General features: G+C 50.2%; 1 protein-coding gene across 1 annotated transcript in view; it reads right to left on the reverse strand.

Moving 5' to 3' along the window:
* The window catches only part of LOC138301684 (deleted in malignant brain tumors 1 protein-like), a 630,543-nt gene that overhangs the window by 451,322 nt on the left and 156,082 nt on the right, over window positions 1-23,139 (reverse strand). The window lies entirely within an intron of this gene.

Raw genomic sequence — 23,139 nt, forward strand, 5'->3', positions numbered from 1 at the left:
GCTCTGCATAAATACTTTACACATTGCCTCTTAAATTCAGCCTTACTGCTTTGTGCCTAGCTCCCAGCGGATTAAGCACAGGTTAATTTGGGTTTTACTTGTGACTTTACTCTGACAGAAATTGTGGCTGCTGCTTGAGGAGGGCTTCATAAGACTCAAGCAGTAGCCCAATTTCTACTACCTCTCAAGAGTTACACCAACAGTGATAAGCTAAAGAAACAGGGAGCTGTCATATGTAAAGTTGGGAAGTGAATTTCCTAGATCTCTAGTACAGATAGCCGCTAAATGAAGATGCAATCAGCTAAGGCATCAGGAGTGTCCCTTGATCATTGAGATGCAGTATTGAACAGATCCTACATCTTACTATTAGTTATTAAGAGTTGATACCAGTGCAATGAACTGAAGTATTGAGCAGTTGAACCAGTTTCTGCTAGGACCTCTTGGTTCATCAATGGAAACCAGTGGCGTAACAAAGGCCCCTGCAGTACCTGCGGTGTGGACGGGTCCAACCTCTGTGGGCCCCCTCACCAAAGCACCCTGGCCTGAGAACTGATGAGGGAGTGTGGAGGGGGCCCCTCCATGTTCTTTGCAAGGGGGCCCTCTCCAGCTTTGTTTTGCCATTGATGGAAACTTGACTGAAGCAGCCAAAATATCCATAATATATGTGCAACAAATAGCCAAACTCTGCCATTAGGTACTTGGGCACTCCCAAAACTGTTTGTGAGTTCCTAAAAAATTGCATATTCACTCACACATAGGAATACTTTTTGGCCCTCATTACAACCTTGGTTGGCGGCAGAGGCCGCCCGCCAGGCGGCCACCAATGCGGGCGCTCTCCCGCAGGGTCTATTATGAGCTCCCTGCTGGACCGGTGGGTGGAAACCTGGTTTCCGTCCGCCAGCCCAGCGGGGATCTCGGCTGCAACACGGGAGCCGGCTCCAGATGGAGCCGGCGGTGCTGCGGCTGTGCGACGGGTGCAGGTGCACCCGTTGCGCTTTTCACTGTCTGCATAGCAGACAGTGAAAAGCTCCATGGTGCCCTGGCAGGGGGCCCCTCCACAGGGGCCCCAGGGGCCCCATGACTCCCCTTTCCACCAGACTTTTCATGGCGGTTCTTACCACCATGAAAGGCTGGCGTGAGGGGGACTCGTAATCCCCTGGGCAGCGCTGCCCTGGGTGGTTTCAAACCGCCAGGACCAATGTGGCAGGAAACCGTTGGTCCCGGCGGTGCGACCACGGCGTTTCCGCCGTGGTCGTAACTCCCCTGGAAGCACCGACAGCCTGTTGGCGGTGCTTCCTCCAAAACAGGGTTGTAATGACCCCCTTAGTGTTTGAAAGACATCCTTTTCACAATGTAATTGCCCAAATAGTTTTCTGTTTCAGAATCACATTGGGCCAAATTCTCAAACATCGATGTGTGTGTTATATGCAGTTAGATTTCTGTATGAAAAATATTTTCTTACATGAGCACTCCTATGTAGAACCGTCACACTTTTCTGGAATTATTGACAGATGGCCACATGTACTTCACAAAATCCCAGGCTTTGCAACCGCAAAACTCATTTTTGATGTATACTGACCCCGTTCTGTGACTCAGAAACGTTTTTGCAAATCACAAAATGAGGTTTCTGACTACAATTTGGTGGAGGCTTGTAAAAAGAGTTCATTCATAGTTGAATGATGGTACGGTATGTAGCAATGTATGCAACCATAATTTCAATCTCAAACCATTCATCAGTTACCAACTACCAAGTGGGGTGATAACTAACTTGGAAAGAGATGAACTCTCCTTTGAACTCATGCAATTTTTTGGATTGAGGGTGGGAGCTTTGGGAGGAGTTGACAGTACTCCCAGAGGCCATTGCCTTCTCTTACTGAATGTTTCCAAATTGACAATGTTTTATTCCAAAGCAGCCACTGTTTCCTAATAAATTTGGGATGCTATAAAAAAAGATTTCCATGTTGAATTGCTATCAAAGGGAAGGCAGTCTGCTGTTCCGTACAGGTCACAATGCTCGTGATTGCAGTCAATCTAATGGTGTTTGCAAATTGTGAGCTGACTAATGTAGGTTATTTAGGTGGGGTTTTTTGTTAACCCCAATAAATCCTTATTTTGAGAACATATCTATATATACATAAGTACGCAGACATCAGAACCCTCCTTAAGAAACCCTCCTTTGATCCAAGCTAATTTAAAAATTATCAACCAACCTCTCTGCTTCTTTACCCTGCCATAGAACTTGAGAAGGTCATTAACCAGCAGCTCAGGGGGTACCTGGAAAAAACAACTTGCTTGCTGTCTCCAATCAGGATTCCAGACCAACCACAGTATGGATACCCCACTGATCACAGCTACAGATGACATCAGAACCCTTCTCAACCACAGGGAGATTGCAGCCCTGATCGTCCTACACCACTCAGCTGCATTCAAATCCATATCCCACCACAACCTCCCCAACAGACAATACATTGGCATTCAGGGGAAGGCCCTCAAGTGGATCACCTCCTTCCATACAGAATGTATGCAGAGCTTCCGGCTGCCTCCCTTCACCTCTGAACCCAAGAACATCTGTGGCATACCCCCAGGATTATTCCTCAGCCCTACTTTGTTCAACACTTACATGACCCACCTCGCGAACATCATCAGATCCCATGGTTTCAACACTATATCCTATGCAGATGACACACAACTCATCCTCTCACTCACCAAAGACCCCACTATCACCAGAAACAATTTCTGCGATGCATGACCAGTGTCGCCAAATGGATTAGAGCTAGTTGCCTCAAACTCAACTTTGACAAGACAGAACTGCTGACGTTCAAGAGACCACAGCGGGTAGCCTTTGGAGCTCAGACCTATACCCGCTTGTTACGGGGTGCGTTAGGTGATATGAAGGACTCTGAGACTCGAGTATGTGCAGGTGATAATTTATTTAAGAGCTCTTTACAATATTAAATTGGTGTCTTGGTGCGTTTCTCTTCTGTAATGTCTCTCTTGTTGTTCCTCCCAGGTTCCCTTCTTGACCAGCGATGATTCCCTGGTGGACTCCCAAGTGTACCGGAAAAAAGGAACGAAAGGGAAGGTAAGTCAGGGTGTATGAATAGCTCTTTCTTAAGAGTGAGACTGGAAGAGAGAGCGAGGGGGAGAAAGAGAGAGAGAGAGAGAGAGGGAGAGAGAGAGAACCGGTTGTGTGTGAAAATGGAGGAAATCAGGTGCAGTTCACTCAAACACTCTTCTGTGCTCCCCAAGAAGTGTCTTGTATCTCCAAACTTCCTAACGCCTAAATTATGGTTTAGTGCTCGTTTTCCTGTCCTTCCTGGACCTCTCGTTTGCCCCAGCCACTCCCCTCTCAAGTCCTCTCAGCTGTTCCCCTCTCAACTCTTCCCACGCTCCTCCCCTCCGTCCCCGTTTTCGGTATTTCTTTTACTCAGTTCTTTAAACAAGGACCGTACCTTGTTCAGCCACACCCCTCCTGGGACGTGATGGTGAGTGTGCGTCTCCTCGCTGCTGTCTTTCCTCACAGGACCCGTTTTCTTGGTGGGAACGTCAGAGTTCCCAGCCCTTCCTTCTCTGTGTTGTCCTCGGGCGTCCGTCTGTTCCTCGATTCTCCTGGCGTCTTCCTTCGCATCCTCACTCTCCTCCTCCTCCTCACGGAGTCTGTCGTTCACCTTTACCATGTCCGGAACCCGGAAATCCGGGTGCATGGCGCAGGGGTCCGCCCCCTTGCTGCCATGGGAACGGCAGACGCTTCCTCCGACGTCACGTACAGCTCCAGTCGGAGGAGTCCATAGCCGCGTTAGCCGATAACCTGCTACACCGCTCAAACAGACCACGCGTGCAAGATCGGCATCATCGTCGACAGTGATCTTACCATGAAGCAGCAAATCAATAGAGTCACCTCCTCCTGCTTCCACACCATCTGCATGCTCCACAGAATATTCAGATGGATCCCAGTAAACATCAGAAAGACTGTCACTCAGATCCTCGTCACCTGTTGCCTCGACTATGGCAACACACTCTACTCCAGCATCTCCACCCTACTCCTGAAAAGTCTCCAGACCATAGAGAACACTGCAGCCAGATTCAACCTGGACCTCCCAAATGAACCCACATCACACAACCTCAGAATCCTCCACTGGCTCGCCATCCAGAAGGAATGCCAGTTCAAGATCCTGACGCAAACCTACAAAGCCTTAAACGATCAAAGAATGGCTTACATCAACCTCCGACTGTGTGAAAAAAGGCCTCTTTTTGACATGGTGAGCCCCCACTTTTTGCCTTATGTTTGATGTAGCCTAAAGGTTGCAGTGTCCAGGGCCCCTCCTAACTAGGTTCCCTGGGCCTGAGCTCTTTCCCTAAAACTGTTGTGATGCATTGGCACTATTGGATACACCCTTAACTACCACTATAAGTCCCTAGTAAATGGGTACCTATGTGCTCAGGGTATGGGGTACTATGGGTAGGCTTCTGAGGGTAGGAGCACTGATTGTGCCACCCTTTAAGTCCATGAATCCAGATGCACCCAGCACTGCCATTGCAGGCTGAGTGTCCTGGTGCATACCTAAAACACAAACTCGACATGGCACACTGCCTGTATGCCCAGTCCACCTTACACTGCATTTACTATTGGTATGACAACTTTCTGCCATGCCTTACAGCCCTAAGGCATGGTGCTCCATATTATATGTGAGGGCATAGCTGCATGAGCAATATGACCTCACTGTGTCCTTGCCAAACCTAAGACACAGTGAGTGAACAGAGCAGCCATTTTAATACATGGGCTGGACACTGATCAAACATGAGTTTCCCAGCTACATTGGTCATTCTGAACCTGAGTTGTTTGATATCAAACAACTCATAATGATAAATCCAAACTGCTAAGGTGTTGCCAGTGAGGTGGACCCTCCATTTCATTTTCCTCCATCTTCAATGGAAGGAAAATAGGCAATTAGGTTTATTAATTTTACCATTCCCACAGGAAGTGGTCACTATAGTTGGTGTAGCCACCCAAAGGTAAGTGCCCCATTGGACACTACCAGGTTCTCCGTAAAATGCCCACTAAATTCAGTATTTAGTAGGTATCCCTCAAACAAGAAATCAGATTGAAAGGACACAAAGAAGACCAGCACCAGGAAGAACCAAGGCACGAGAACTATAGACGTGCTGCACAAAGAGAAGTTGCCAAACCCTGCCTGCTGCACCCAGGACCTGACAATTGCTGCTGCCGAGAAGCTGGACACTGGACTGACCTTAAGAAACCCAGAGGACCTCCAGGCTTCACCAATTGCCCAAGAACTCCCTCCAGAGTGGAGGTATCACTCTGCAAAAAAACAAGAACCAGCAACACAATGAGGGTCACTTCACTGACCGGCTAATATCTTCTGAACTAGAGCTGCAGCTGGACCTGGCAGAACACTGATGACCACCAGGATAAACCCCCCAAGTGTGAAGAGTTTAGTTTCACTTCGCCCTCCAGTGGCTGAGTCTTGCCAAAATCCTGGGTAGAGGTCAGCTGACATCAGACAACAGGAAAACCAGCTCCCCCAGAGCTGAAGAAGGATCAGGATGAAGCCCCAGTTGAGGAATTCAGGAAAACCCTGGAGCTCCCACCAGAGCGCCCCCGTTTTCCTTTAAGCGATGGACAAAGAGACCTACTTCCAGATCCAAAGGGCACCTTTGCGCACAGCCTCTGCCTCACCATTTCGCTCGTCACCCAGCTGCCCTGTGCCCTGCAACAAAGAACCAACTGTGCCCCAAGGGTCCTTTACCCCTTGCAACCTCAACATTCCAAGGAGACCCCAAAGAACTACCTTTAACTTGACCAGAGCAGATCTTTTTCAAGTGGTCCCACTCAGTGGCCCTGCACCACCTCCCAGAGACATTTCACCACTGCTCCCGCCAGAACCAGGACCTGCCCGAACTCCTCCAGCTGGTACAGGGTACCCACTGACGACCTCGACCAACGCGCAAAAGCAAAACTTGGTAAAACAACTTTGTGATTTACTGTGAATTGTTCCTATTGATTCTTGTGGTGCGTATTTACGCGCAGAAAGACTGCATTTATTCATACTTAAACAATTCATATCTTAAAAAGTAAGTAACCAATTTTGATAATCTTGGTCTTAAAATTTATATGAAAATGTAAAGTATTTTTATAAATTGGATTCGAGTTATTCCTTCGAATGTGTGAGTTGCATGATTGATACTGTGAGTACAACAAATGCTTTGCACTTCTCTAAGATTAGCCTAACTGCTCAACCAAGCTACATCAGAAATTAGACCATAAGATGATCTCATTTTTACCTCTGGAAGCAAATGTGTGGTTGCATGAACCCCCTGCACAATGTGCCTAGTTTTGCACACTACTTAGAGGGCCAGCCTCCTACAGACTGAAATTCCATCAACCCACCAGACTTCTGTGTTCCACCTCCCTAACTCTTGTACACACCTCCTGCATCCGTCACAGCTGTGGCTGTTCCTTCTCCTACATTGCTGCCAAGACCTGTAAAAACCTTTTTGACTAAGACCTCACACCCCAGAGCCCAGATAAGCCCCGGGGTGACATTGCTGTGCTCTAAAAATACTGATTGATTGGCAGGTACTGCACAAAATAAAATGGTGTTGCACACTTTCTGGTCACGTTTTCTGTGTAGGAAGTTAGTACATCTAGCCCAATATTCTTTGCGAATACCTACAAAGTCAAATATTTGTTCCAAATACAAGTAACCATAACAAAATATTCTTTCCACATTTGACTGTGGAAATAACTTTCCCAACTAGCATTAACTCAATTCTCAAATATTGTTTGCATAATTACAATGAAGGTGGATAACAATATGACATGTTAGGGGTGTTCCTTCCAAACTGAAAGGTGGTATTGTATGTAGCAATGGTTTGCAACTACAGATCTAGTCACAAGCTGTTGATCAGATACTGACTCCCAAGAGGGGATGTAACTGATTTATAAAGGGAAAAGTCCCAATGTAAGTTATTTGGGATTCAGGGTGGCAGCTTTTGGGTAATTTGGCATTATCACAGTGGCCACTGCCTGCTCTCACTGATGTTTTTCAAATGGAATGTGTTATTTCCCAATGCGGTCCCTGTTTTCTTAAGGAGTTAGAGATGCTTTAAAAAATGTGTATTCCAGTTTGGAATGTTATTACATGGATGTAATTTGCAGATCACCATCCCTTTGATTGTAGCCAATCACAAGGGGGTTTGCGAATTGTAACCTTACTAATGCAACTTAATTGTGGAGGTTGTTCTGTGAACACCTGCCATTTCTTATTTGGAGAACCAACCTATGCATACACTGGCTAGTTAACAAAATAAAATGCTGCTCATAGACTGATGGTGGTAACTTTCTGATCACTTTTTGCGAGGAGGAGGTAAGTACATCAGGCCCAATATTCTTTGTGAATTCCTAAAAAGTCATAAATATGCCCCAAATACAGGAGTAATCATATATATTGAAAAACATACTTTACACAATTGTTCAAACAACAATTTGCGCTCAATTCTCAATTGATTTTGTGTACTTAATTGCAACCAAGATGGACAACAATGTCAATATTAAGGTAAAATGGTGTCTCTGATTCATAGAATCTTCATTGACGTGACTGAACTCTTAAAAATTACATTCATTCATCTCAAAAGTCTGCCTGAAGGTGACATTTTAATATGAGCAACTTTCCACAATTTGACTGGAACTCACTTTTTTACAGAACACATCATTAAACACTAACATGCTCATATTTCTGGACAGTCATCAACACATAGGTGGTCATTACAACCCTGGCGTTGGGTGTTTAAGCAGCGGTAAGACCGCCAACAGGCCGGCGGGAAAAAAAATGGAATTACGACCGTGGCGGAAACCGCCAACAAAGACAGCCACTTTAACACTCCGACCGCCACGGCGGTACAAACAAACAGCATGGCGGTCACCGCCAACAGACAGGCGTAGGACAATGTACTGCCCACAGTATCACAACCTACAAATCCGCAACCTTTTCCGGGGCGGATTCACCGCGAACAAAAACACAGTGGAAACAGGACTACGAAGGGAAAACGCTCACCTCTACACACCCCACGAGGAACCAGGACGCCATGGAACCAGAGGTGCAAATTTTCCCTGACCTGATCTTCTTGCTCCTCTACCAGGAGCACGAATGCCGGCGGTGAAGACCACGGTGAGTACTGCACCTACGACACAGGGGGGGGGAAACAGTGACATACACATGCAACACGCAACACCCTCACCCGCACCCTCACCCACTACAACACACACACTAATACATATTGAAACATCACAGTTACACCCCTTAAACCCCCCCAGAGGAATGCAAAGACAAAAGGAAATGAGTGTAACCATTGTAATATATTAAAATCCAGTACGCAAAATATATATACACTATTAACAAATATATACACCAAGAATAGTAGTCCAGGTATTTCCCCATTGAAGTCCATGGAACACTAGGCCCACACAGCATGGGCGAGCCCCACACTCATTACCCGAACATGACGGAGAGAACACTGCAGGGGCATCAGATAGCAATAAAACAGGCACCTGCGGGGGAAGGGAAAGTGGGGGCACCTCAGCCGGTTGAGTGCACAACGCCAAATCCATGAGGGGGCCACATGCTTACTGTTCAATCCTGGGGAGTGCAAAGCCATAGTCTCTCAAGTCTCTACAGTGGGTGGTTTGCCCACTGTTCAATCCTGGGGAGTGCAAAGCTACAGTCTCACAAGTCTTTTCAGTGGGTGGGTTGCCCACTGCTGCATCCTGAGGAGTGCAAAGCCACAGTCTCTCAAGTCTCTACAGTGGGTGGGTTGCCCACTGTTCAATCCAGGGGAGTGTAAAGCCACAGTCTCACAAGTGGATAACATTCTCCACTGGTTTCTGGTGGGGGCTTTGTGCCCAGAGTGCTTCATCCTGCCAAGGACTGAGGTAGTGGATGCCTTTCTCCACTGGTTCTGGAGGGAGCTTTGTGCCCAGAGTGCTTCATCCTGCCAAGGACTGAGGTAGTGGATGTAAATCTCCTCTGGTTCTGGAGGGGGCTTTGTGCCCAGAGTGCTTCATCCTGCCAAGGACTGAGGTAGTGGATGCCTTTCTCCAATGGTTCTGGAGGGCGCTTTGTTCCCAGAGTGCTTCATCCTGCTCGTGGCGGACACAGTAGCGTCAGTGCCCTTGGCGCTCATGGGCGAGTGGTGCTTGTGGTGGCGGTGTCCTGTTCAGCGGTGCTTGTGGTGGTGGTGTCCTTGGCAGCGGTGCTTGTGGCGGCGGTGTCCTGTTCAGCGGTGCTTGTGGCGGCGGGGTCCTTGGCAGCGACTCAGCAGCTGGGGGTCCTTTCGGGCCCAGCGGGGCTGGTGATGGCGGTCCTTTCTGGCCCAGCGGGGCTGGTGATAGCGGTCCTTTCTGGCCTAGTGGTGCTGGCGGTCCTTTCTGGCCCAGTGGTGCTGGTGCTGGCGGTCCTTTCTGGCCCAGCGGGGCTGATGGCGGTCCTGTCTGGCCCAGCGGTGCTGATGCTGGTGGTCCTTTCTGGCCCAGCGGGGCTGGTGATGGCGGACCTGTCTGGCCCAGCGTTGCTGGTGCTGGCGGTCCTTTCTGGCCCAGCAGTGCTGGTGCTGGCGGTCCTGTCTGGCCCAGCGGGGCTGATGGCTGTCCTGTCTGGTCCAGCGGGGCTGATGGCGGTCCTGTCTGGCCCAGCGGGGCTGATGGCGCTCCTGTCTGGTGCAGCAGGGCTGATGGCGGTGGCCCCCTGGGCAGTGGGGATGATGACGGTGGCCTCCTGGGCAGCAGGGATGATGGCGGTGGCCTCCTGGGCAGCGGGAATGATGGCGGTCTTCTCCGCCGTGCTGCTCTTCCCAGACTTGCTGAGTTTCTTGTGCCCCTTCCCCACCTTGGAAGGTGTCGCAGCGGACTCCACACTTCCACCTGTACCCCTGGGAGCGGCTTTGGTGGCTGGAGTCTTCCCCCTCTCCTGCTGGGAATGGCCAACCTTTGATGCTTAACAGGTGGGGGACTGTCCGTGCTGTGGCTCCTTGCCACACTGGCTGCCCTGCTGCCTGGTGCACTCCAGAATCCGGTGACTACTGGCACCACTGGTCCCGGAGATGTTGTGGATGAGGTGCTAGGTTGGGAACTGGAGAGTCGGGCCCTAGGAGACTGACGGGGTGTGGGAGGTGAGGGAAAGAGGTCAAGGGTGGACAGGAAAAGTTTCTTGGGAACACTGGGATGGGTAGCTGGAGGGGGTTTGGGAGTGGAGGAAGAGGATGTGGTTTTAGGAGGTGTTCGTTTGGTGACTTTGGGTGAAAGTGCATGTGCTGGAGGATGTCGTGAGGTGGATGGCTGTTGGGCGGGTGTGTGCCTGCGTTTGTGTATCTTGGGAGGAGGTGTCACAGACACACTGGGTGAGGACACAGGGGACTTGTGAATGGTAGTTAGGGTGGTGACTGCATGTGAGCGGGGTGTGGTGGTGTGTGTGCTGGTGATGGAAGTAGTGGCTGTAGATGAAGTGCATCCAGATGTGAGTGGAGACGAGACTGGGAGGGAGGAGGGACACGAGGAGGAGGGGGACACAGTGGAGGCAGTAGATGTTGGTGTGTCTGCATGTGTGTGATGCTTGCGTGAGTGCCTGTGGGATATGTGGTGCTTATGTTTGCAAGAGCTTCCCTTGTGTGTTGACGTGTGTGCATGCTGGTCTGATGGTGTGCTTGGGGTAGGCTGAGGTACAGGGGTGTGGGTCTGGGTGGAGGTAGTTGGAGGGGGGAGGCTAGAGACAGGGACAATAGCTGCCATCAGTGCTGAGGCCAGAGTCTGAAAAGCTCGCTGAAGGGCTGCCTGACCAGAATGAATGCCCTCCAGGAATGCATTTGTTTGTTGCAACTGCCTCTCTACACTCTGGATGGCATTCAAAATGGTAGACTGCCCAACAGTGAGGGACCTGAGGAGGTCAATGGCCTCCTCACTGAGGGCAGCAGGGGTGACTGGGGCAGGGCCTGTGGTGCCTGGGCCGAAGGTGATGCCCACCCTCCTGGGTGAGCGGCCACGGGGCAAAGGCTGAGGGGCTGCTAGGAGGGCGGTGCTGGTAGGGGGATGGCGGCTGTACCTGTAGATGCGAGGGGCACAGATGTGGCCGCCACCACAAGGGAGCTCCCATCAGAGGACGAGTCCATATCACTGGTCTCAGCTCAGGTCCCCGCCGTGGAGCTCCCCTCGCCCTCCGTCCCACTGGTGAATTCCGAGTCCGTAGCCTCGCCCTCCAGGGCCATGTGGGATGCAGCTCCCTCCTGCTCCGGTGCCACTGCTCCTCCGCCTGATGATGCTAATACACACAAGAACAGGGAGACCACAGAAAGAGGGGTGACGACAGAAGAAAGACATGTTGAGTGCATGCATTACCGCTACCGTTGGCGGACACGACAGACACAGAAGCCCCCTGCACTACGGCGCACACTTGGGGTCCACTGTTCAATCCCTGGGACATGGCCTACAAGGCTATGGCTGACATCTGCACACATGGATGCCACAGGAGCCTGACTAGGCATAGTTGACACTGTACACAGGTGGGGTGGGGTGGGGTGCCACAGGGTCTGCCAGAAGAAGGGGACCTAACTAGCACACTCTCCCTGGCCTAGGGAAACCCACTGCCCACCTCCCCCACCCAGACACCTCCACTGCGCAATAAATCAGCTGAATGGGAGTGTACTCACCCCCTTGTGGCTGCTGTGATGCCCTCAGGTGCCCATCCAACTACGGGTACCCCACCGCCAGGATCCTGAACATCAGGGGGGTCATGGTGCGACGGGCACCCCTCCTACGTTGGGAGGCCATCCCCAGCTGGGCCTCCGCCGTCTTCTTGCTCCAGCGGCGAATGTCCTCCCATCTCTTACGGCAGTGGGTGCTCTGTCTGTGATAGACCCCCAGGATCCGGAAGTCCTTGGCGATGGCACGCCAAACATCCTTCTTCTGGTGGGCGCTGACCTACATGAATTGTACAGGGGAAAAAGAAAAGTTATTACCTACTGCACCGTCACAATCATTGTCCCCCATCCCTACCCTTGCCATGTGGCACATGCACTCTCCGTTGTTTCATGCACGCCTTAACCGCCCCCCCCCATCTTTCATCCACCCCACTCCACACAGGCATAGCCCATACAGCATGCTCCCAGTGTACTTACCTGTTTGTCTGGAGGACCGTAGAGTAGCTTGTACTGGGGAAGGACCCCATCCACGAGTTTCTCCATCTCCACCGATGTGAAGGCAGGGGCCCTTTCCCCAGACGCACGAGCCATTGTCTCTTCCAGACTGAGGTCACAGCAGCACTTGAAGTGTAGGTCCTCTCCTGTCGAAGGTATCGAGTGTTTGAACAGATAGAAAAACGCAGTCACGTCTGCAGCAGTGCGTACAATCACCTCCGGTGTACATTGTCATTGGCTCCTGGGACCTTTAGGGTCCAATGTCAACCAATGCAGAATTGCGCCGCGATCTTTGACCGCCTCCAGTGACAATGTACAACGCCATTGCAGTTACCTCACATCCCATTGTCCCACTTTACAGGTCAGGCAGCCGCCATTTCAGGGGCCCACATGGCTTAATTTTTAACTGCGTCACACATACCTAGGCCTTGCCTTAACACTCATACATGCTAATTTCGAATTATGATTCATGTTCTGTGTAAGCTGTGTGTACGTACCTCTGTGTTGGTTGACTCAGTGCTTGCTGTTGTCCTTCATAGGCACCGTCCGCTGGGACATGTGAGGAGATGGCGGCATCCTCCGGTGTACAGACCACTGGTGGACCTGTCGACAATGGAGGAAAGACATGTGATCATCACCAACAGTCTTGATCGTACCACAATCCTGGAAATGTGTGCCCAGTTGGAGCCAGGCCTGATGTCAGCTATCCGCCATCCCACAGGAATCCCCCCTCTAGTGCAGGTGCTGTCAGTACTCCATTTCCTTGCAAGTGGGTCATTTCAAACAACAGTGGCCATAGCATCAGGGATGTCCCAGCCTATGTTTTCCAACATGTTGTCCAGAGTGTTGTCTGCCCTGCTGAAACAGAAATGCGGAGCTACATCGTTTTCCCTCAGGTGGAGGATTTGCCTGCAGTGAAAGGTGATTTCTATGCCCTGGGACATATCCCCAACATCATAGGTGCCATTGATGGGACACTTGTGGCTTTGGTACCCCCGCAGGAGTGAACAGGTGTACAGAAACCAGAAGAGTTACCATTCCATGAATGTGCAGATGGTATGTTTGGCATCCTGCGGAATAGCAGCATCCCTTATGTGATGGGGCAACTCCAGTGGCACCGTGTGTGGCTATTAGGTGAGCACCTGGAAGCAAGTCAGTGGGAATGTTTAGGTGCGTCTGGGGATATCCCAAAGGTTAGTGTGTGTCTAACAGTTGTCCGTCGCCATTTGCAGGTGACTCTGGTTTCCACAATCTGTCATGGCTACTGACCCCAGTGAGGAATCCCAGGACAAGGGCAGAGGAACGCTACAATGAGGCCCATGGGCGAACTCGGCGGATTACAGAGCGGACCTTCGGCCTCCTGAAGGCCAGGTTCAGGTGCCTCTATATGACAGGTGGATCCCTATTCTACTCACCAAAGAAGGTGTGCCAGATCATCGTGGCCTGCTGTATGCTTCACAACTTAGCTTTGCGACAACAGGTTCCTTTTCTGCGGGAGGATGGTCCAGATGGAGGTGTTGTGGCAGCTGTGGAGCCTGTGGACAGTGAAGACGAGGCAGCAGAAGAAGAGGATATCGACAACAGGAACTCTGTGATCCTGCAATGCTTCCAGTGAGACACAGGTAACAATACAAATCTGCCTACTACATGTACTTTAAAACTACTACCTCTCTACTCTACTGTCTGTCGTTTTCACCCAGTGTATGGTCACTGAGTTGTCACTTTCCCTTACGATTTCACAGATGTGGGTCCCACTGTGTGACATCTGCTTTGTTTCCTCATGGACTAGAGCTGTGTGACATAGGTATGTTGACATTACAATTGAAAGAGCATTTTGACACTGTAATTGCTAATACATTAATTCGAAATCACGGACAGAAACCAGAAGAGTTACCATTCCATGAATGTGCAGATGGTGTGTTTGGCATCCTGCGGAATAGCAGCATCCCTTATGTGATGGGGCAACTCCAGTGGCACCGTGTGTGGCTATTAGGTGAGCACCTGGAAGCAAGTCAGTGGGAATGTTTAGGTGGGTCTGGGGATATCCCAAAGGTTAGTGTGTGTCTAACAGTTGTCCGTCGCCATTTGCAGGTGACTCTGGTTTCCACAACCTGTCATGGCTACTGACCCCAGTGAGGAATCCCAGGACAAGGGCAGAGGAACGCTACAATGAGGCCCATGGGCGAACTCGGCGGATTACAGAGCGGACCTTCGGCCTCCTGAAGGCCAGGTTCAGGTGCCTCCATATGACAGGTGGATCCCTATTCTACTCACCAAAGAGGGTGTGCCAGATCATCGTGGCCTGCTGTATGCTTCAAAACTTAGCTTTGCGACAACAGGTTCCTTTTCTGCGGGAGGATGGTCCAGATGGAGGTGTTGTGGTAGCTGTGGAGCCTGTGGACAGTGAAGACGAGGCAGCAGAAGAAGAGGACATCGACAACAGGAACTCTGTGATCCTGCAATGCTTCCAGTGAGACACAGGTAACAATACAAATCTGCCTACTACATGTACTTTAAAACTACTACCTCTCTACTCTACTGTCTGTCGTTTTCACCCAGTGTATGGTCACTGAGTTGTCACTTTCCCTTACGATTTCACAGATGTGGGTCCCACTGTGTGACATCTGCTTTGTTTCCTCATGGACTAGAGCTGTGTGACATAGGTATGTTGACATTACAATTGAAAGAGCAGTTTGACACTGTAATTGCTAATACATTAATTCGAAATCACGGACAGACTCCAGATTGTTTTGTGCTTTAAGGGTGTTTATTTAAGTGCTCAATATTGGAGGGTGCTGTAAAATTGTGAGGGGTGATGGTGGAGGAATGTCCATGGCAGAGTCCAGTTTATTAGTCTCACAGGTGCATTGCCCAAATGGGCATAGGAAGTGGAGCTGGGGCAGTTTGAGGATGGACAGGGTGACAAGGTGGGACAAAAGGATGACATTCAGGGAGGTCTTGTTTCTTGGCGGGGGTCATGGCATTGTTCTCTGTCTTTGTCCTGGATCTCAGGGACCTTTTGCGGGGTGGTTCTCCCTCTGCAGGGGGTGGGGTGCTGGTGTGGTGGTCCTGTGGCGGTGCCACAGCACCGACGGAGGTGATGGGCAGTTCATCGTCCAGGTTAGTATCATGGGCCCCTTGTTGTGCCACAGTGTCCCTTCTGGTGTTGAGGACTTCCTTCAGAACCCCTACGATGGTGCCCAGGGTAGAATTGATGGATCTGAGTTCCTCCCTGAAACCCAAATACTGTTCCTCCTGCAGCCGCTGGGTCTCCTGAAACTTGGCCAGCACCGTTGCCATTGTCTCCTGGGAATGGTGGTAGGCTCCCATGAGGTTGGAGAGGGCCTCGTGGAGAGTGGGTTCCCTGGGCCTGTCCTCCCCCTGTCGCACAGCAGCCATCCAAGTTCCCCTGTGTTCCTGGGCCTCCGTCCCCTCGACAGTGTGCCCACTGCCACCGCCCCCAGGCCCTTGTTGTTGTTGGGGTGGTGGGTCAGCCTGGGTTCCCTGTAGTGGTGGACACACTGCTGCTTGACATGTCGTGGGGACAGAGGTATGGGCCCGCTGTGTGGGTGCTGTGCTGGTGTTTCCAGAGGGGGGAAGCTCTGTGGTAGCCTGTGCCAGTGTGAGGGGAACCGACTGTCCCGAAGTCCCAGATGGGCCGGGCTGGTCATCTAGATCCAGTTGGACAGAGCTGCTGTCATCACTGTGGGCCTCTTCTGTTGGTGGTGTGGACATGTGTGGACCCTCCTGCCCGGTGACGTTGGGTAGGGGTCCTGCAGGGGTATAAAAGGATGTTTATTGCATCTGTGTGTGCCATGGTGTGCAATGGGTGGGTGACTGTGTACCCCATTGCTTGCATTCCTGTGTGGGACCTTGTGTGATGGTGGTTTAGGGGGTGTATGGGTATGTGCAGTGGCCATGCACTGGTGATGGGTGTCCATGCTTTGTTGTTGCATGCAGGGCTTGGTGTTGGGATGTATGGTTTGTGATATTGGGACATTTGTGAGGAGTTGGAGTGATGGGGTGAGGGCGACAGTGGGGGTATGTGATAGCATGCAGGTAGGGTGGGGGATGTAATAGTTAAGAATTGACTTACCAGAGTCCATTCCGCCATCTACTCCTGCGAGGCCCTCAGGATGCAGAATCGCCAAGACTTGCTCCTCCCATGTTGTTAGTTGTGGGGGAGGAGGTGGGGGTCCGCTGCCAGTCCGCTGAACCGCAAGGTGGTGTCTTGATACCACAGAACGCACCTTCCCCCGTAGGTCATTCCACCTCTTCCTGATGTCATCCCTATTTCTTGGGTGCTGTCTCACTGCGTTGACCCTGTCCACTATTCTTCGCCATAGTTCCATCTTCCTAGCTATGGAGGTGTGCTGCACCTGTGCTCCTAATAGCTGTGGCTCTACCCGGATGATTTCCTCCACTGTGACCGTGAGCTCCTCCTCAGAGAACCTGGGGTGTCTTTGCCGTGCCATGGGGTGGTGTGGGTGATGTGTGGGGTGGTGTGTGTTGTGATAAGTGGGGTGATATTTAGTGGTGTGTTGCGTGAGGTGCGTGGAGGTTATGTGGGTGATGGTATTATGTGCCTGTGGATTCTTGGTAGTAGTTTGTAGTGTCTCTCTCTGGCCTTCTTTCTGTATTGTGGTCGTAGGGGTTTGTGGGTGTGTGTTTTATATTGTATTGGGTGTGTGGGAGTGGTGTGTGTATGTGTATCAGGTTTGTGTATTTCGATTTGTCCAATGTAGTTGTGTTTTGTAAATAGGGTGTATTTTGAGCGCGCCGGTGCGTACCGCCAATGGAATACCGCAGTTGAAAGACCGCTGCGTGGATTCGTGGGTCGTGATAGTGTGGGCGTATTTCTGTTGGCGTGACGGTGGAGGTTTTGTTTTCGCCAGTTTATCACTGACCTTTGGTGTGGCGGACTTCTGTGGGTGTCTCAATTTTGGTGGATCCAGAGCAATGGGTCGTAATTGCTGTGGCAGAATTCCGCGGTCGCGGCGGTGTGTTGGCGGTCTTCTGCATGACGGCTTTTACCGCCAATGTTGTAATGAGGGCCATAGTTTCCCACAACAAAAACTTTCAGAAATTAACTTCTGTCAAGGGGAGGTGTAAATAAATCTTTGGAAGGCAATTCGAAACCACAACATTGAACAGATATGAGAACATTTGAGAGGGTGTGTTGACTGGGAGAAATATTTTCCCTTTATATGAATACATTTTATGAAAATATCTCCCTTAGGAAGTATTATTCTTGGATTACAGTTCCCCTGCAAAACTGTACACATCTTATCTTTCCATATGTTAAAATATTTATTGCATTTGACACTTAAGGTAATCTGCAGCAGTGACAAATTTGCAGGAGCACTCCAGTCTTCCTAAATACTCAAAAATTTGCTGCACTGATGAGGGTAACACAATAGGAGAGCATCACTAGTATTTTTTCTTTAAATATATTATGTTACTTGGCCTCAATGGGCCACATGTATGAAGAATGTTTGCCGTCGCAAATGGCCTGATGCTTTTCCAAATGTACAATCACCGAAAACTGCTATTCTCCAGAATCAAAGTTTGAGTGTGGAAATCGCTATTTGCAAGGGGCGTGTTTCGGGCATCCCCTCAAAATAGTGATTTTCAGTGTCATGTATCAAGATTTTGCAACCTAAATGTGGTCTAAAAATATTGATATTGTACCACCATCTCAAAGTTGGTGGTAATGGATTTGCAAATTGGAAGAATTCCCCTTTGTGAATGTTTGAAAAACATTTTTAAGAGCAGCAAGTGGTTCCACAGACCACTCCCTGCTCTTAAAAATGAAACTTCAAAGTTTAATTATTTTATTTTTAAACACATCTTGTTTCCCTTGAAGTAAAATGGGCTGTGATAAAAACAATTGCTTTATTGAAAAGCAATCACAGACATTTTGGTCTACTGACCATAGCAAGCCACCACCCCTTTGATGGCACCAATTCCTAATGCGTCGCAAGTTGTGACCTACCTCATGAATATTCATGAGGTAAGTCAATCTGCTACCCACTAGTAGTCGCAAGTATGAAACAAAAAAAATCACACATAAGGAATAACGATTTACAAATAGCAATTAGGATAAAATAGCTATTTGCAAAACTCTAATCCTTCTCTTTGTGCATCTGGCCCAATGTTACTTCATTTTTGTGAAATGAAGAGGGTGCATGCAGACACTCTCCATTTTCTTAGTTGAACTTTTATGGATTTTATGTTTGGAATGCCAGGAGATATGATACTGTACTTGACGCAGGGCATTATGTAGGCGGTCATTATGACCCTGGCGACTTTTTGACTGCCACGGTTAACGTGGCGGTATCACCTGAGACAGGCTGCCGGTGATGACCGTCAAATTATGACCATGGTGGAGATTCCTCCCATAGACAGCCAATGTACTACCCCAATCGCCAGTACGGTGGGAACACCAAACACGGCGGTAGCCACCTACAGGCAGGAGGAACTCAAGGATGCGCCCACCATATTATGACATAGCACAACACCACCATTTCTGGGGCACTGGCAACGACACCAAAAGCCTGGCCTAAACACATCATTTGAAAGGAGACACTCACCTCCAGGGACACACAGGAGTCCGCGGCCGCCATGGAACCAGAACTGCAAGTCTTCCCAATGCCTAACCCGCCATGGCTGTCCTGGAGCACAAACGTCGACGAAGACAATGACGGTGAGTGCAACCGCCTAGCACACAAGGGAAGAAGGGGGGAGAGTGACACACATGCACAACACACACCATATACCCAGCAAACAACCAGCACCAAATGCAGATGAAAATAACAGTAACAGAACCCCCTAGAAAGAAACCCAGGACACATACACATTTCCAACCACTGAATTCCTGTTGTATGAATATGTAAAATGCGAAACAAGCTCAACTGCAGAAATGAATACATGCAGGCCCAAATGCCAGTCCAACGTTACAAATACCCACAGGGCAAAGTCCAAGCCCCAACCTGACTCCTGACAACAATTGGACTCCACTGTTCTGGGGCAACATGTTGGATATGGGTGGGCACCTCAGGGGGTGGGTGGGTTGAGGGGGCACTCATTGGGAGGGGGCTTCCTACCAACTGGTTCTGGCGGGGGCTGCCTGCCCACTCGTTCTGGAGGGGGCTTCCTACACACTGGTTCTGTTGGGGCCTTCCTGCCAACTGGTTTTGGAGGGGGCTGCCTGCCCACTGGTTGTTGATGGTGCTCTGGTTCCGAGTGGGGGCTCCTTGGCCATGGTTTCAAGTGGGCCTCCTTGGCCTGGTATTTGGGTGTGGCTTCCTTTGCCTTGGATTTTTGTTAGGTCTCCTTGGCCTGCCCATACTGGGGTAGGGCCCTGTCCACGAGGCACTCCAACTCCTCTAACGTGAAGGCTGGGGCCCTTTCCCCTGTTGCACAAGCCATGGCAGGTTCCTGACACAGGTCACAGCAGCACACGCAGTGGAGATGTCGTCCTGTGGAAAGTCATGAATCAAGTGAAGTGGTAAAAAGGAAATGGTGATCACATCTGCAGCGGTGAACACTGTCACAGCCGGCGTTGATCATCATTGGTTCCCATGCTCCATTGAGTGCCAAGTTAGACAACGAGGAATTGCACAGTGGTGCAGACCGCCTTCCGCCGTGACGCGAATGCCAGAGGAATGAGGTCACCTCTACCTGTCCATGAATACAGGACAGGCGGGTGCTATTTTCTAATGCTAGTACACATGTACAGATTAATAAGTGCCTCATTGTAGTCGAATGTACTCACATTTCCACTGTCCAACATACAAGCATGCTCTGTGCGCACTGCTGTAGTGTGTTCATGGTTCATGTTGTCACTCCTTTCTTACATTTGGGTCCCTTAGGTACCAACCACTGTGGAGGAATAGGAGGAGGCACACACCGGTGTACAGAACCTTTGTGGACCTGGCTACACCGGAGGACCGGCACATCATACTCACCTATCGTCTGGACAGGGCCACAATCAGAGTTGTGTGAACAACTGGAGCCTGATCTGCTACCTGCTATTTGTAGTAAAACAGCATTCCCCCCTCTTGTGAAGGTACTCTAAGTGCTCCATTTCCTGGCAACTGTTTATTTCTAGGTGACAGTGGCTTGGATGCAGGGATGTCACAGCCAATGTTCTCTATTGTGCTTGCAAGGGTTTTGTCTGCCTTGCTCAAGCACGTGCAGCTACTTTGCATTCCCCCAGGTAGAGGAATTGCCCACTGTGAAGGCTGGATTCTATGCAATGGGACATATACCACATGTTATTGGGGCCATTGACAGGACCCATATTGCCCTAGTCCCCCCCCCAGGGCCAATGATCAAGTGTATAGGAATCTGAAGAGTTTCCACTCACTCAGTGTCCAGAAGGTGTGCCTGGCTGACTAGTACTACTCCATGTCACTGCCAAGTATTCAGCGTCGGTACATGATGCCTTTGTCCTGAGGAATAGCAGTGTTCCACAGCTGATGGCACAACTACAGAGGCACAGTGTGGCTAATAAGTGAGCCTGAGTCCCCACCTAATGTATGTGAGTGTATGCCTTGAGGAGTCATAGCCCATGCCATTGTGCAGGGCTAATGTGTGTCTCTTACGTCTTACAGGTGATTCGGCTACCCAAACCTGTCATGGCTCATGACCCCTGTTATGAATCCAAGAACAGGGCCTGAAAATAGGTACAATTATGCTCACGGTCTCCTGAAGGCTAGGTTCACGTGCCTCCATCAGACAGGTGGATCCATATGCTACTTCCCTGAGCCTGGGAAGGTTTGCAGATTTGTTGTTGTGTGTTGCATGTTGCACAATTTGGCCCTCAGACAGCATGTACCCCATCTGCAGGAGGAGGGGGTGACAATGCAGCTGTGGCAGCAGTGGACACTGAGGACAGTGCAGAGGAGGAGGATGTGGACAACAGGTCATATTTGATCCAGCAGTACTTCTAATGACACTCAGGTAAGACTGTTGAACTACACATTTCTACATTTCAGTGTTGTACTGTGACTGCAGCATAATGCAAGTCATTCTTTTTGCATCCCACCTGACTGTCACCTATGCCTTCCCTTATTGCAGATGTTGGTGTTGTTCCAACAGTGTACTGCTGTGATGTGTACAGACTGCTGAGACACATTTTTTGGATGGATCAACAATTTACTGGACATTTACACAGGATCATGCAGTTCATTACAGTTCATTACATTGTACATTACCTGCAGATAAAGCACCATTACTCAAATTGAGTCCAAGGGTGTTTAATGAAAATGGTTCTATAATGGGAAGTGCAATAGAGTGGGGTGATGGTTGGGACTAGTCCAGTGTAGTGGACCAGTCTGTTTGTAGCACAGGTCCAGTGTCCAAGCGGCCATAGGAAGGAGGGCAATGGCAGTTCAAAGTAGACAAGGTGACACAGTGGAACACAAGGGGGACATTCAGGAGGGACTCATTTCCAGGCTGTGGTCTTTGTCTTACCAAGTGTATCTGGTGCCTGTTTGGGTCGCAGGGAACGTTTGCGGGGTGGTTCACCTTCTGCAGGGGGAGTGGTGCTGGTGGCCTGTGGGTCATGTGGCAGGGCCTCCTGTCCACTAGCTGCAGCAGATGTTGAGGGCTGGTCAGTAGACTGGCTAGTGGAGGAGCCCACTGGTGTGATGTGTACTCCCTCATGATGTTAGCAATATCACCCAGCACCCCTGCAATATAGACCATGGTGGTATTTATGGCCTGCAATTCATTCTTGATCTCCTGGTGGTGTTCCTCCTGCAGCCGCTGGTTCTCCTGCATGATGTCTATCACCTGACCCTTCTTTCCTGGGATCTTTGGTAAGCTCCCAGGGCATTAGTGAGTGCCTCCTGGATAATTGTTCCCTGGGCCTGTCCTCCCCCTGGCGCACAGCTGTCCCTGGCCCCCTGTGCCTGTATCCCCTGAACAGTGTGTCGACTGCCACTGACTCCAGGACCCTCATTGTCTTGCCTGTGAGGTGTGGACTGGGGTCCCTGTACAGGTGGGCACACTGTTGATTGACATGTCCTGGGGACAGAGGTCTGGGGATGTTGGGTGGCTACTGTGGTGTTGGAACCTGAGGGAGGATGCTCTGTGGTGGACTGGGTGTGGGCTGGGGTAGCCGACTGACCAGTGGTCCCTGATAGGCCAGGTAGTTCATCCAGATCCAGAACTCTAGAGTTGCTGTCATCACTGGGGGCATCTTCTGGTGGGGGTCTGTATAGCCGTGGCACCTCCTTGGTGCTGAGATTGTCTGGGGCACCTGTGGGGATGTAAGTGGTGTTTTATGCTATATGTCTGTGACATATTCTGCATCCTTAGCTTCCCCTATTTGTTGCTGTTGCCCTGCCACCTTTTTTTGTGTATGGTGATGTATTGTGAGATTATCTCTCCTTGCTGTGCATGCATTGGTGGTGGGTGTACACGCAGGAATGGGAGGAATGTACATGCAGTGCTTGGCATTTAGGTTTGTTAATTGTGGTGGTGCACTGTATGGGATGGAGTGGAGTGATGGGTGTCAGGGTGAGGGGTGGTAGTGGCATGCAGGTATGGGGGGTTGATAGGTAGTAAATGTTGAGTCCAGTCCTCTGGCAATTTCAGTGAGTCCCTCAGGATGCAGTGTTGCCAAGACTTTTTCCTCCCATGCTGTCAGCTGTAGGGGAGAAGGTGGGGGCCCACCACCAAGTCTCTGGATTGCAAGCTGGGGCCTTGCTGCTATGGAACTCACCATCCCCCGTAGGTCGTTCCACCTCTTTTTGATGTTGTCCCTTGTCCGTGGATGCTGTCCCACGGCATTCACCCTGTCCACGATCCTCTGCCATAGCTCCATCTTCCTGGCAATGGATATATGCTGGATCTGTACTCCACACAGCTGTGGCGCTACCCTAACTATTTCTTCAACCATGACCTGCAACTCCTCATCAGTGAAAT

The sequence above is a fragment of the Pleurodeles waltl genome, chromosome 6 (genome assembly GCF_031143425.1).
Source record: "Pleurodeles waltl isolate 20211129_DDA chromosome 6, aPleWal1.hap1.20221129, whole genome shotgun sequence".
Lineage (NCBI taxonomy): Eukaryota > Metazoa > Chordata > Amphibia > Caudata > Salamandridae > Pleurodeles > Pleurodeles waltl.